This window comes from Sminthopsis crassicaudata, chromosome 3 (genome assembly GCF_048593235.1).
Source record: "Sminthopsis crassicaudata isolate SCR6 chromosome 3, ASM4859323v1, whole genome shotgun sequence".
NCBI classification, from domain to species: Eukaryota; Metazoa; Chordata; class Mammalia; order Dasyuromorphia; family Dasyuridae; genus Sminthopsis; species Sminthopsis crassicaudata.
The window spans coordinates 591,302,196-591,316,567 of NC_133619.1; the positions used below are offsets into that span (position 1 = coordinate 591,302,196).

At 41.4% G+C, this 14,372-nt stretch overlaps 1 long non-coding RNA gene across 1 annotated transcript in view; it reads left to right on the forward strand.

Annotated features, from left to right (window-relative positions):
• The window catches only part of LOC141563730 (uncharacterized), a 59,302-nt gene that overhangs the window by 20,638 nt on the left and 24,292 nt on the right, over positions 1-14,372 (forward strand). Inside the window, exons 3-5 of the long non-coding RNA XR_012488490.1 lie at positions 217-320; positions 3,084-3,177; positions 5,980-6,165. This is a non-coding gene — a long non-coding RNA (uncharacterized LOC141563730). The remainder of the gene's footprint in view (positions 1-216; positions 321-3,083; positions 3,178-5,979; positions 6,166-14,372) is intronic.

Genomic DNA, 14,372 nt, shown 5'->3' on the forward strand with positions numbered 1-14,372 from the left:
TGGAAGTAAGAAGGGTATAATTAGGGCTATGTCCCTGTGGGGCCAGCAAGAACAACTTGACAAGAGTGGGGCTGAGATGAGGGATTAAGAAAGGTGATGGAGTTTAGGGTAACCGTCTCTTTCCCTTGACAAATATAGAACAATGAAATAGGGGTGTGTCTATGTGCTCCTCTGTGTGTTTACTTTTATCTCTGTTGTTTATATGTGTAACTACAGTGTGCCTGTAAACAGATGAAGGAGAGGAGAGGATTTTGCATTTAGAGTCATGGAAGCCAGAGTTTGAATTCTGTTCCAGACACTTGCTACATTTGTGATCTTGGGTAAGTTCTCCTTGGGCCTCAGTTTCCTTATCTGTAAAATGCTCTGACCTCTAAGTTTTCTTCCAGCTCTGTATTTAGGATTCTTTGTGCAGTAATAAGCTCTAATTGGATCTTGGGGATTGTGAGTCTATGGGAGTTTAATAACATTTCTATGACCCTAAGTGTTTGTGTGTGTCAGTGTAGATCTCTGTGCCTTGGACTATCTCTCTGTGGGACACATGTAAATAAATATACATTTGTCCTGTTTGTGGACGTGTGTTTTTAGAGCTTTGTGAATTTATATGTGTCCATTGGTGGTTCTAGGTAAAATTGTATGATAATGGAATATTTCCATTGAAGGGTGTGTGTGTGTGTGTGTGTGTGTGTGTGTGTGTGTGTGTGTGTGTGTGTGTGTAGGCTCACATGCATGGGCAGTAAATCTCCTTGTGTACATGTGTGTCTTTTTGACTTTGCATACATGTGGGTAAAGTTTTATGTGTGTAATTGTGATGTGTGATTTATTCCCCCAAAAACAAATGGTGGAGGGAAGGAGATTGTATAGAGGTCTGGTAGACTGGTGGGGGGGAGCTTCTGGACTAGGGAATTTGCAGAAATATCCCCCTATTCCCTAGGATTTTGCAAATGCTTTTCACTTTGACCCCCCCCCCACATACCAAGTTCATACAGAAAGTCCTACTCTGCACTCTTCTGTCTTTGCCAGCAGTGATGCTCAGAATCTGCAATGTCCATAAACTCTGGCCCCTGGCACTCGCTCCTTTTCCCTAGTCTGGGTCTTCATTGTAGGAGAGGGTTCCTCTATGGACTTTTCCCTGTCCATCGTCTCTCGGCACAGAGCCAGCATGACAGCAGATTCTAGCTTAAAGACTCTCTCATAAAAACCAAAATGCCAAGCCCTGAGCAGCCCTAACACTCCACGGTGGAGCGCTCTGCTGCCGTGGCCGCTCTCGTGAAGGCGAGCTTTAGGATGCACAGTGGTCCAATAACAGCCATGTGCAGTTGGCAGAGAAAAAATAGAATTGCTACAGTATCCAGAGGCAGAACTTTAGGCGTGAGATCCAGGATTCTCATCTCAGCCTTGACAGCTGTCTCCTCACAACATGCTTCTGCTTCGCCAATCCTTTGTAGGGAATTAGAGAGTCACTGGACACTGGAGTAGAAGGGGTCCTAGAACAGAGAATCTTAGAAAGGCTCGGGGGAGGGTATGTATGTGACAATAGTAGTCTTTGAACATAGAATGGTAGAGACAAAAGGGGCTTTAGAACAAAGAATATTGGGTGTGGGAGAGTCCTTAGAACAGAGAATGTCAGAGCTGGGAGGGACCTTAGAACACAGGGGGTCAGAGCTGGGAGGACCCTTAGAACACAGAATGTCAGAGATGGGAGGTTCTTAGAACACAGGATGTCAGAGCTGGGAGGGCCCTTAGAACCCAGGAGGTCAGAGCTGGGAGGGCCCTTAGAACCCAGGATGTCAGAGCTGGGAGGGCCCTTAGAACACAAGATGTCAGAGCTGGGAGGTTCTTAGAACACGGGATGTCAGAGCTGGGAGGGCCTTTAGAACCTGGGATGTCAGAGCTAGGAGGGCCCTTAGAACCCAGGATGTCAGAGCTGGGAGGTTCTTAGAACACAGGAGGTCAGAGCTGGGAAGGCCCTTAGAACCCAGGATGTCAGAGCTGGGAGGGCCCTTAGAACACAGGAGGTCAGAGCTGGGAGGGCCCTTAGAACAGGGGATGTCAGAGCTGGGAGGGCCCTTAGAACACAGGAGGTCAGAGCTGGGAGGGCCCTTAGAACACAAGATGTCAGAGCTGGGAGGTTCTTAGAACACGGGATGTCAGAGCTGGAAGGTCCTTAGAACCCAGGAGATCAGAGCTGGGAGGGCCCTTAGAACCCAGGAGGTCAGAGCTGGGAGGGCCCTTAGAACCCAGGATGTCAGAGCTGGGAGGGCCCTTAGAACACAGGAGGTCAGAGCTGGGAGGTTCTTAGAACACAGGAGGTCAGAGCTGGGAAGGCCCTTAGAACACAAGATGTCAGAGCTGGGAGGTTCTTAGAACACGGGATGTCAGAGCTGGAAGGCCCTTAGAATACGGGATGTCAGAGCTAGGAGGGCCCTTAGAACCCAGGATGTCAGAGCTGGGAGGGCCCTTAGAACCCAGGTCAGAGCTGGGAGGGCCCTTAGAACCCAGGATGTCAGAGCTGGGAGGGCCCTTGAAAAAAAGAATGTCACAGATGAAAGGGCCTTTAGAACAGGGAGTCTCAGAACTAAAAGGGGGTCTTAGAACATATAATATGAGAACAGAAAATATAGATCTTCAGAGTGCCATTTTACAAATGAAGAAACTGAATTGTAGTGAGTTTGAATGATTGGCCCCTGGCAGTCAATTAACAAGCAATTATTTAGTGCCTACTGTGTGTTAGTATTGTGTTAGGTACTATGCTAAATTTTGGGAATTCAAAGAAAAAATTGGTGTTTTTCCCTCAAGGAGCTTACATTGGGAGAGACAAAATGTATATTATAAAGGCAGTATTTTGAAACTAGAAGCTGGTGGATGAGTAAAGACCCAATTAGAGAAGCAGGTGAAGTGGAACTGAGCAATGCTAGAGGCCAGGGGGGCTCAGAGCAGGCAGGCATGGGCACCGGGAGCTAGCCAGGCCAGAATAGAATGAAAACTTTAGGAAGCAGCCGTTTGTCCCTGGGTTGGCTATTTTGTTAACATTTTGTCCCTGCTTATACAGCTGTACATGGTATAACTTGGTTCTTCCTTCAAAGGGCAACGTGGATTAATGGAAAGAGCCCTGGGCTTGGAATCTGGAGACCTTATTTGGAATTTTGGCTCTGCTGCTTCCTACCCACGTGATATTAGGTGAGTGACGTCCCTTCTGTGAATCTCAGTTTCTTGATCTGTGTGATGGGTCTATCCTAGACATTCTGGAAAGAACATTGGTATTATAGTCAGATAATTTATTTTTGACCTAGTTCACTTTGCCTATCTATGTGAGCCTCTGTTGCCTTATCTCTAAAATGGGTATGAGAACATATACTCTGCCTAACTCATAGCTTGGCTGTAATAAAATGCTTTGTTATCCTTAAAATAATATAGAAATCCCAATTATCGTTGCCATTGTTTCCCTCACAGGTTTGTTGTAAGGAAAGAGCTTTTAAAGTATCTAGAACTCTATTATATAGAATACTGAGTTTTGGCTGGGAGGAGGTAAGGATCAGGAAGGAGGGAGAAGGTGTTTGAAGGCCTCAGTTTATAAATGGGAGCAGTGATTTGGAGGATGGGAGATTAAAGTATTGACAAGAGGGCTTATCCTGGGGCTAGATAAGACCATTTATCAGGATATGGAAAGTTAGTGTCAAGTTTAGAACTGTATTTCCCCCATCAGGAGACAAGTGCTGATAAACATTTAACAACCAGCTTGGGGGGGGGGGGGAGAGGAGGAAAATAACTCCCACACATTTTGAATTTTAATGTGCATTTATTAACATTTTCTCCATCACTTTCTTAAGTCTAGACAATCTACAAAACTAATCAAGTCTCAGCACTTAGAGTTTGCCAACTTCCAAGGTGTAAAATGCTCACTTTTAACAATCTACTTTCCTGAATAAATTGGAGATGGTAAATGTTTAACAATCAGCTTGGGTGGGGCTACACTTAGCATAATTTGAATTTGAATTTGCATTAATTAGTATTTTGTCCACCAGTCTCTTAAGTCTAGGCAATCAACAGAACAAATGAAGGCCTAATATGTAGAATTTGCTTATTTCCAAGATGTAAATGCTCACGCTGAAAATTCAACAATTTACTTTCCTGAACAAATTTAAGTTGGCTCTAGTACACCCCTAGCTCTAGTTGAAGTTGGCTCTAGCACTGGGGTTAGGGCTTAGTAAACAACAACAACAACAACAACAACACACACACACACTCATGGATCATATGAATTTAGAGCTAGCTGTGACTTTGGAGACATTAAGTGTCTATTATATATCATATATTGTTCTAGATGCTGTAGGTAAAAAGTAAAAAAATTATACCATTTCTTGTCCTTAAGGAGCTTACATTTAATCAGAGGGAAAGACAATATATGCATATATGATTATAGCTAGATCCAATTAGTATGAATAATGAATCTCCTGAAGGGGTCACCTGTATTCCAATTCTCAATATTCAAAGTTATAATTAGGTGAACTATAGTAATTGGCTGCAGCTCAATGAAAATAAGCAATGTGAATTTGAATAATGTCACTACTTCAGGGATTCATTGTTCACTAAGTGAATCTAGCTGTGTGCACCTTGGTATGGATGAAATAAATAAGATATAACTTTTGTTTTCCTGGAGGAGGAGAGAAGGCACTGGGGGCTTGAAAGGCCCATCAGGAAAGGTTTTATGCAGGAGGTGGCATTTGAGGTGAATTTCGAAGAAAATAAGACCTCTAAAAGGTGGAAGAAAGAAGGAAATACTTTCTAGGCATGAGGGACAGCTGTTGGCAAAGGCCCAGAGATGGGAAATGGAGGGTCTTGTTTATAGACGTCCAGTCTGGCCGTGCTGCTAAGTGTGGGCAGGGAGATAACAAAATTGGAAAGGATGGGCTGGCACCAGATCGGGAAGAGCCTTAAAAGTAAAACCGAGAAGTTTTTACTAGATTAATTCAGTGCCTTCATTTTGTAGATGTGAAAATTGAGACCTAAAAGAGTAAAGAGTGAAGTCATAGAGATAATATATGGCAGAGTCAGAATTCAAATTCAAGTTCTATGGCTCTAAATTCAGTGTTCTCTATACTCCTTGGAGAAAAATCAGTGTGTTCCCCTGAAAGATGGATCCTCAGGTCTTCCTTCTGGTGTCTCCTTCTGGTAACTCTTCTCCTTCAGTGTCCGTGGAATGCTCGCCACCCCCAATTGCACAGGGGGTCTCCGAGATTCTTAATGCTCTAGGTCAGGGACTAGTCTTTAATTAGCAGCTCATTAGTAAGTTTTTATAATCACCTATCATGTACCAACGCCTCTAAAAAGCCGGGGTTCTAATCCAACTCATACTTGGACAAGTATCTCCTCCTGTGTCTGAGAAGAGGTCAGCCAGTCCAGTTCATATGTGGACTTACAATTTAATGGGAGATGGTATGGACTAGATGAAATAATCAGGCAATCTGGACTTGAAATCTGCCTCTGCAACATACTTTCTATGTGATCTTGGGAGCGATGGGGATGTAGGCTATATAATCGCTAAGGAGTCTAGATGTAAATATTTAATTCTATTTAATTCATTATTTTTTAATTTTGTTTTGGAATACAATATATTTTCTGATGTTTTTGTTCTAAGTCTGACCAATTCTTTGATCTATTTTTTATATGGTGGAATATTCAGGCACTGATTTTGGTTGTATTACTATGTTCATCGATATGAGCAATACGAATGCTGTGTCCTTGGCACGGTGCCCATTGATGCACCCAGAAGATTCCTAGTTAAAGGAGCTCCTCTGAGATTATTGGGGACCACATGTCCTAAGGATAAAGTTTGCCTGATGGTCTATAAATCGTGACTTACCAACCCTAAGTGGTGAATCCTTTTTTTGGGCTCTCTGCACGCGTTTCAGGCATTTCTGAATTTTTAAATTACTTAAAAAAAAAAAAAAACTTATACTTGGAATGCTTTATGCATTGTAGGGATCCAATGGAGAAATTTTGGTGGTCTGTGCAGTTGAAGGGAAGCACTGGAGAAATCTTTGTCCATGTCTCCATTTGGAATGTTCTGTGAGTTTTTAGGATTCTACTGGAGAAATGTATATACATTGAAGAAAACCATTAGCAGAATTTTCATCTGGAACACAAACATCTGTTTTTCACCTGAAGGTAAACTCTTCTTGTCTTCTTTCTCTTTTCCTCTCCCATTCTCCATTCCCTTCTCGTCCATATCCCCTTCTCCATCTCTTCTCTTCCCTCCTCTTGCCTCCCTTTTTTCTTTTTTCCTTTTTCCTTCCTCTTCCCCTTCCTTTTCCCCTTTCCCTCTCCCTTTTACCTATTCTCTTCTTCCTTTCTTCTTTTTCTTCCCTCTTTTCTTTTCCCTTCTCCTTTCTTCTTTCTCTTTCCTGGTTTTTCTACTTCCTTTTTCCTTTTCCCTTTCCCCTTTTCTCTTCCTATTTCTCCTTTCTTTTCTTCTTCCCTTCTCACTTTTCCCTTTTTTTTCTTTCTCTTTCTTCTTCCTCTTTCCCTTTTTCTTTTTCCTTTCTTTCACCTTTCCTTTCTTTTTCTCTTTCCCCTTCCCTTTCTTCCTCCTCTCCTTTCCTGTTCCCCTTTCCTCTTTCTTTTCCTTTTCTCCTTCCCCTTTCCTCTTCCTCTTTTCCCCTACCTCTTCCCTTTTTCTTTTCGCCTTTCCCTTCCCTTCCCTTTTCCTCTTTTTCTTTCCCTTCTCCTTTCTTCTTACCCTTTCCATTTTTGTTTTCTCTTTCCCCTTCTCATTTCTTTTTTCTCTATTCCCTTACTTTTGCCATATTCTTCCTTTCTTCTTTCCTTTTCCCCTTCTTCCTTTCTCTTTTGCCCTTCCCTTCTCTCCCCCCCCCCCCAGTTATTTTTTACTTCCTCTTTTTTCTTTTCTAATTGTTTTGGGTTAGGAAAGTTTTTTACATGTACCAAGATAGGTGATAATCTATGAGAATTTTTAAAGAAAAAGTTATTTGCTTAATTCGTATAACCATGTATTTGGAGGTGAGCGTAATATCCAGGATCATGAGATATGGTAGATCTGGATACTCATCAAAGACTCTTAATTTTCAGACTATCTAAAACTAGGTCACACAGACTCTCTGATATTCTTTAATAGCCATGATTGGAAGGTACTTGAAAAGACAATACTTGAATTTCTTCAATCTTTAACTGTGGAGAGAGTATAAAAGAGGTGGATGGGGAAGTCTTTGAGTAAATTGGAGGGTTTTCCTAAACAATCTAACAGAGTATGAAGGAGTTTTCTAAACAGCCTGATAGTGTGGGCCTTTGCAACAGGATGATAATTCAATTGACAAAGTTCTTCAATCATCTTGTTGAAAATATAGGGTATTGATTATAGGATAAAGGCAACTTATGTGGTACAGGGAACATACTTTTATAGACTTTTTTTTCCTTTAAAAAAAATCTGCACTTAAGAATACTAAATAAAATGAGCATTTCCATATAGATTATAGAACAGAAGGGGAGTATTGCACATGAAATAGTGAATATTATATAGAGCTTGCTTTCCTTTTAAAGTATGTAATAAATTTAACATGTAACTTTCAAAGCTGTCCTGCTTGTCTGTGATTCCTTCTGGTTTTCCTTATGTTCTCTTCTCATTTTTTGGAGGGGGGGACAGGACCCTTAGTCCTAACCTCTCTTTACTTTTCACCTCATCCTTCTCTTACTGAATATAAAAGAAAAATATCTTTGTAATGAATATGTATAGTTAAGCAAAACAAATTCCCACATTGGTCATGTTAAAAACTATGTCTCTTGGGTGGTTCATTGGATAGATTATTGGAGTCAGGAAGATCTGAGTTCAAATTTGATCTCAAAGACTTACTGTGATCCTAGGCAAGTAATTTGATCGTTGTTTCAGTTTCTCAATTGAAAAATGAAGATAATAATAACACTTTCTCGTAGGGTTGTTTTAAGGATCAAATAATATTTTTAAAGCACTTAGAATAATGTCTGGCACATAGTGGGCACTATATAATGTTTATTTCCTCCCTTTCCTTCCCTCATTCTATATCCTGAATTCTTCACTTCTCTCTCAGAAGGTGAGTAGCATCTTCTTTGCCATCAGTGTTCCGGAATCATTGCTAGTCATTACATTGATCAGAGGACTTAAGTCTCTCAGAGTTTCCTTTCTTTACATTATTGTACTTATATAAATTGTTCTCATGTGTCTCATGATACTCTGTATCAGTTCATATAAATCTTCCCAATTTTCTCTGCTCTTTCATTATTTCATAAAGCATAATAGTATTCTATTACATGCATATACCATAATTTGTTCAGCCTTTCCCCAGTTAATGACCCTCCCAACTTATTTTCTAGTTCTTTATCAGTACAAAAAGCTGCTATAAATATTTTTGTACAAATGGGTAATTTTCCTCCTTCTTTAATCTTTTAGGGGTTTTGACCTGGAATAGGTAAAAACCTACCCATTGGCTTAGATAAATAAGCAAATTTGTCCCCACTTTGAAGCAGTAGAAAAGAAACTGTCCTCTTGAGGGTGTTCTCATCCTTAGAGATTCACCCTTGTACCTACTGAAGAATGCACAAGGGGAAGAAATTGCCTCTTCTTCCTCTCTCTTCTCTATTCCCCTCCAGTCAACAGTGACATATTGTGGCAGAAGTACGTGACTATAGAATATATGTGATTGCATGTGATCTGAGAGGGAAATTCAAGGTCATAGGCCTTAACCTCTAACCTTCTGTGAAGAGAGTCAAGGGGGGAAAGATAGGGAAGGAGGGAGAGAGAGAGAGAGAGAGAGAGAGAGAGAGAGAGAGAGAGAGAGAGAGAGAGAGAGAGAGAAAGAAGAAGAAAAGAAGAAGAAGAAGAAGAAGAAGAAGAAAAAGAAAAAGAAGAAGAAGAAGAAGAAGAAGAAGAAGAAGAAGAAGAAGAAGAAGAAGAAGAAGAAGAAGAAGAAGAAGAAGAAGAAGAAGAAGAAGAAGAAGAAGAAGGAGGAGGAGAAGGAGGAGGAGGAGGAGGAAGAGGAGGAAGAGGAGGAGGAGGAGGAGAAGGAGGAGGAGAAGGAGGAGGAGAAGGAGGAGGAGGAGGAGAAGGAGGAGGAGGAGGAGGAGGAGGAGGAGGAGGAGGAGGAGGAGGAGGAGGAGGAGGAGGAGGAGGAGGAGGAGGAGAAAAAGAAAAAGGAAGAGGTGGAAGAGAAAAAGAAGGAGGAGAGAAGGAGGAGGACGAGGAGAAGAGGAAGAGGAGGAGGAGGAGGAAGAATAGAGGGAGGATTGTCCTGGATGGAGACTAGAGCTGGATCCTTTCATTTGGGAGATGGCAGCCTTCAGAGCTAAGTATCTGAGGTTTCCCACTCTGGAGTCTTCCCATTGGTCCTAAGGTAAGGGTTCTAATTCTTTCTGAAAGAGCTAGCCAAGTATTTCTGCTAAGGGCAGAGAAAACTGAGAAGATTTATATGAATTGATATAGGGTAACATGAGGTACATGAGAATAATTTATATAAATTCAATAATGTAAAGAAAGGAAAATTTGAAAGACTTAAATTTTCTGATCAATGTAATGAGTAGCAGTTATTCCAGAATACTGATGGCAAAGAAGATGCTACTCACTTTCTGAGAGAGAGGTGAAGAATTCAAGATACAGAATGAGGGAAGGAAAGGGAGGGAATAAGCATTATACAGTGCCTTCTATGTGCCAGGCATTATTCTAAGTGGTTAGCTGAAATCTACTGCAAATACCAGTAGCAACTACCGGACCAACATGTCTGACCCAGCTACTGAAGGTACTCAGGTGACAGCAGATCCAATTAAAATGTCTTTATCAGTGTATATGGATACAGTAGTAGAGGACACCAGAGGACCTATAGCATTAGAGTATATGAGTTGCTATCATGTGGGCTTTACATGTAAAATCTCTGTTCTTGTTCACCCTCTCCTTTAATAGAATATATGGCGGTGGGAGTGTGAGCCCTAAGTTTATAGGGAAGAACATTCTATTGCAAATCTTCTGACTTAGGTATTTCAGTAAATGCCTTTGCTTTGAGTTAATAATGTCATCTGGCTGAGTACCGAAAAACAAACCTATTAGTGGGGGCTTATGAACTCTAGCTTTAGGAGGATGGGTTCACTTCTAGTACCCTGAAAATCTGGAGTAATCACTGTCTGGGGGAGTCTTTCTGGTTAGCTGGGTAGTAACCTAAGGAGGACTTACTTATACTAGTTATCTATTTGATGTCAGAGGATAGAGTTAGGGAGACAGATCTTGGTTCAATAAAATGAAGAATTTCTTAACAATCAGCCAATGGAGCGGACAGCATTGTTAGGTGGTAAACTAATACCAATGAAAATATTCAAGAAAAGGGTGGATGACACGGTAGGCAATGCTGTTAAAGAGATTCTTGTAGTCAGGAAGATGTTTGGACTGGATATTTTCTCATGTCCTTTCTAGTCTGAGATTCTATAAAATTATGACCTTTTCATCTTGAGATTGATCCTTAAGGATGAAAGGGAGAGAATGGGAACTAGTTCCAACTATCTCTGTCCAGATGTTTGAACTTAGTCTCCAGAAGCCTCCTCTCAAGAATCTAGGGCTGAAACTGTTTGATAGTCATTGGGTGAGAGGGTGGTCTGGGAAAACATAATGAAGGAAGTGGCATTTGGGCTTTGAAAGGATGAGGAGGATGCCCTCAGATACCCTGAGATAGGGAGTTTTGGGGGCTGCTGCTCACGTTGTTCCTGCTGGAGCTGAATTCTGGGTTTAACTGGGAACATTTACCTGCCAAACAGAATCAAGTGCAGGAAGTGTCTGCTGGGAAGAAATACTGTTTAATTTTAAGGTTCTGGTCTACTCTTAAATGTATTCCTCCTGGCAGCTGCATTGAAGTGAAGCTATTGAGCTTTCTTTTCTTATGCCAAAATCACAGCCATTTTTCCCTGGGAAGGAAACCGAACTGCAGACAGTTTTACTCATTAAATACTTTTTTTCCCCCCTTAAATCTGTTTTCATAATTTTTTTTTGCATGAACAGAAAAGTAATAAGGCTGATATTGAAATAAACAAGGCATTTGCAATAGGAAGGTTGGAGCAGATTTGGGAAGGAGGGGAAGAGAAGGGAGGGAGGCGTTGGGAACGTCCCAGCATTTCCATACGGGGGCTGCTCACCAAAGTCTAAGGCAGGAGAGGCAGGGAGTGTTCCTGCATGAAACCTTTGAACAAGGACTCTGGAGGTGGGGAGTGCTATTCCAGGTCACAGAACCAAAGAACCTGAGATTTGATAGGACCTTGGAATGAAGACCACTGAATGTCAGTGTTGGAAGTACCTTAGAACACAGAATGTCAGATCTGAGAAGGACCTGAGAACATAGAATGTCAGAACTGCGAAGGACCTTAGAACACAGCATGCCACAACTGGGAAGTACTTTAGAACACAGAATGTCAGAGCTATGAGAGCCCTTAGAATATGAAATATCAGAATTGGGAGAGGCCTTAAAACAGAGATTGTCAGAGCTTGAAGGGACTTAAGCACACAAAAAAATAAAATCTGAGGGGATCTTAGAACATAGAATGTCAGAATTAGGAGGGTCCCTAGAATATAGAATGTCAGAGTTCTAAGGGCCCTTAGAACACAGAAAACTGATAATGGCTAGCTTTTATATAACACCTGCTCTATACAAAGTGCTTTCCAAATATTATCTTTTTTTTCCTTGCAACAATTCTAGGAGTTAGTTTCTATTATCTCTATTTTGCAAATGATGCTGAGGCAAGCAAAGATTGAAGCACAGTTTTTAAGTATTTGAAGTCAGGTTTGGAATCTTTCTGACTCCAGGTCTGGTGTTCTAGCCACTTAGAATGTCAGAGTCAGAAGGACTATTAGAACATAGAACAACAGAAGGCCAGATTTGGGAGGGCCCTTAGAACAAAGAATATTAGAGCTGAAAGGAGCCTCAGAAAAATAGCCCATCAGCTCTAAGAGAGATGCCAACATAAGAACATTAAAGCTGAAAAGACTCTTTGAACATAAAACACAGAATGTCAGAACTGAAAGATACCTCAGAATTTATCTAGATCAAAGTTTCTTAAACTGTGGGTTGGAACCCTGTATGATGTTGAGTAACTGAATGTGGGGGTCATGAAAAATTTATCAACAGTAAAAGGTATCAAACATTCCATCAAGATTTAGCTTTTATGTAAAAATAATCAAGCAATCCATCTCACGAGTGTATAAATTTGCTTTTGTTTTTAATAAGTGGTAAAATTACATATATACCAAAGAATTGTTTTAAAATAAATTTCTTTATGATTTATTATAAGTAAATGTTTGATTTGTATACCTATTTTATATACCTATATACCCAGAGTTGCATAAAAATTTCTCAAGGGAAAAGGGGTTGTGAGTTAAAAAAATTGAACAATCCCTGAATTCTAGACCATTGGCCTTTCTTCACAGTGGGGAGCTTGAGGCACAAAGAGATGTGACTTTACTCAAGATTACATACTTTCCCTTTTCCTGGAGGCTCTTAACTCTTTAAATGTCACTAGTTAATGTTTTGTTTTATAAAATTTCTCACAATTTATTTATTTATTTTTGACCCATCCCGGCCTCCTATGAAATTTTCATTTGGAATATATTCACTAAGTAAATTTGTGGAAATATATTTTTCTATCATTTTTGTTTAAGAAGAGGTCCATATTACCTAGAATAGAATCTTGAAGCTTTATTGGTGGAAGGGACCTTAGAAATTCTATTGAGTCTTTTCATTTTGCAAATGAGAAAATTGCTATCCAGAATGTCCAGAGACTTGCATGAGGTGGCTGCTGAGCAGGGTCTATTTAAAGGGGACTTCATCTTGTGTGCTCAGCCCTATGTTGGGCATTGTGGGGAGAGGGTCAGAGAGAAATGAACCCGGTTTCCTGTCACCGAAGATGTGATAGGACTTGCAGAGGATCAAGTCGAAAGGCCAGTGGCCTTAAGGGACTTACCCTTCCATTGCAATGGAAAAAAAAACCGGTTAGGAGATTTCTGTCTGAGCCTTGGTTTCTCCAATTACTAGCTATGATTATTGGGACCTGAAACTCCCTGAGTCTCACTTTTCTCATTTAGGAAAATAGGAATAATCATTCCTATTCTCACAACACTTAGTAAGATTTTCATAAAGCTCACACAAATAGGAATTAATTGCCTCAGGAGGTCATGAGTTTCCTGTCACTGGAGGTATTCAAGGGGAAGTTTGACTGAAAATGTAGAAGAAAATCCAGGTCAGATTGGATGGTTCCTGAAGTCCTTTCTAGTTCTGAGGTGCTGAGATTCTATGGGAAATGCAGTTCAAGTGCTTTGAAAATAGGAGAGAAATGTGAGTTCTTATTATGTCATCATCGGATCCTTTGAAAATGGTATCATATCAAAAAAATTAAGGATCTGTTGCATCATTCAGAGTCTGCCTAAATATTTTAGGGGCTTAGAACAGTGGTTCCATTCGATAAGAAAGTATTAAGCACCACCTGCATACAGGGTCCTGTAGGAGGTAAGGGGTGAGTCAGGGAGGAGGTGAGACACATGGGATCTTGACTAATGGCTAGGAGTTGGTCAAATAAGTGGGGAAAGGAAAGCATCGTTGTGTGGGAGGAACAAGAGTTCCCTGTGTAGGGGACAGTGAGGGAGGACACTGCCTGGGTTGAGCTGAATGTGTGTGCAGGGAAGGAAAGGAGAAATAAGGATGGTGAGGTAGGCTGAGGACAGGATGTGGAGGGCCCCGAATACCAGGGTTTGGACTCGGTTCAGTAGCCAAGGGAAGTGCACGGAAGAATGCTGGATTGGAAGTCGGGAGAGCTGGTTTTAAGTACCAGCCCTGCAGTTTGTTTGAATAGTGACTCCGGCTAATCTTTTCGCTCCTTTCTGGGCTTTGTTTTTCCCACATGTAAAATGATTGGGTTAAATACTCTCTGATGTGATGCCCTTTCAAGTTCTGACAAGCTGAGCCTCCTTCTAAAGCTGAAGAGTGGGGAACATGACCCTGCAGCCATAGCCCCTCTACCTCAAGCCAAAACCAGAGGTATCTATGAGACTCAGCCGAGCTGCCCCTGAAGCCAGGAACCCCCTTAGGCTCTCTGCTGCTGAAGAAAGCAGCCCGAGTGGTCCACTTGACTGGGACATTGGCTCCTGTGGGCTTCTGCTGACCCTTGGGGATGGATGGGCTATGTAAGACACCTGCCTCAGGATCAGGGGAGAGAAGAGAGAAGACAAAGCTCCGAGAGAGCAGGGTTCATTTGGAAACGCAGCAACAGCCGGGCAAAGTGGCCCAGCCAAGTCCCAGTCCTGATCCGCCTAGCTCAGGCTGGGAGTTCTAGCCTAGGAGCTTAGAAGAGGAGACAGTTAGCAA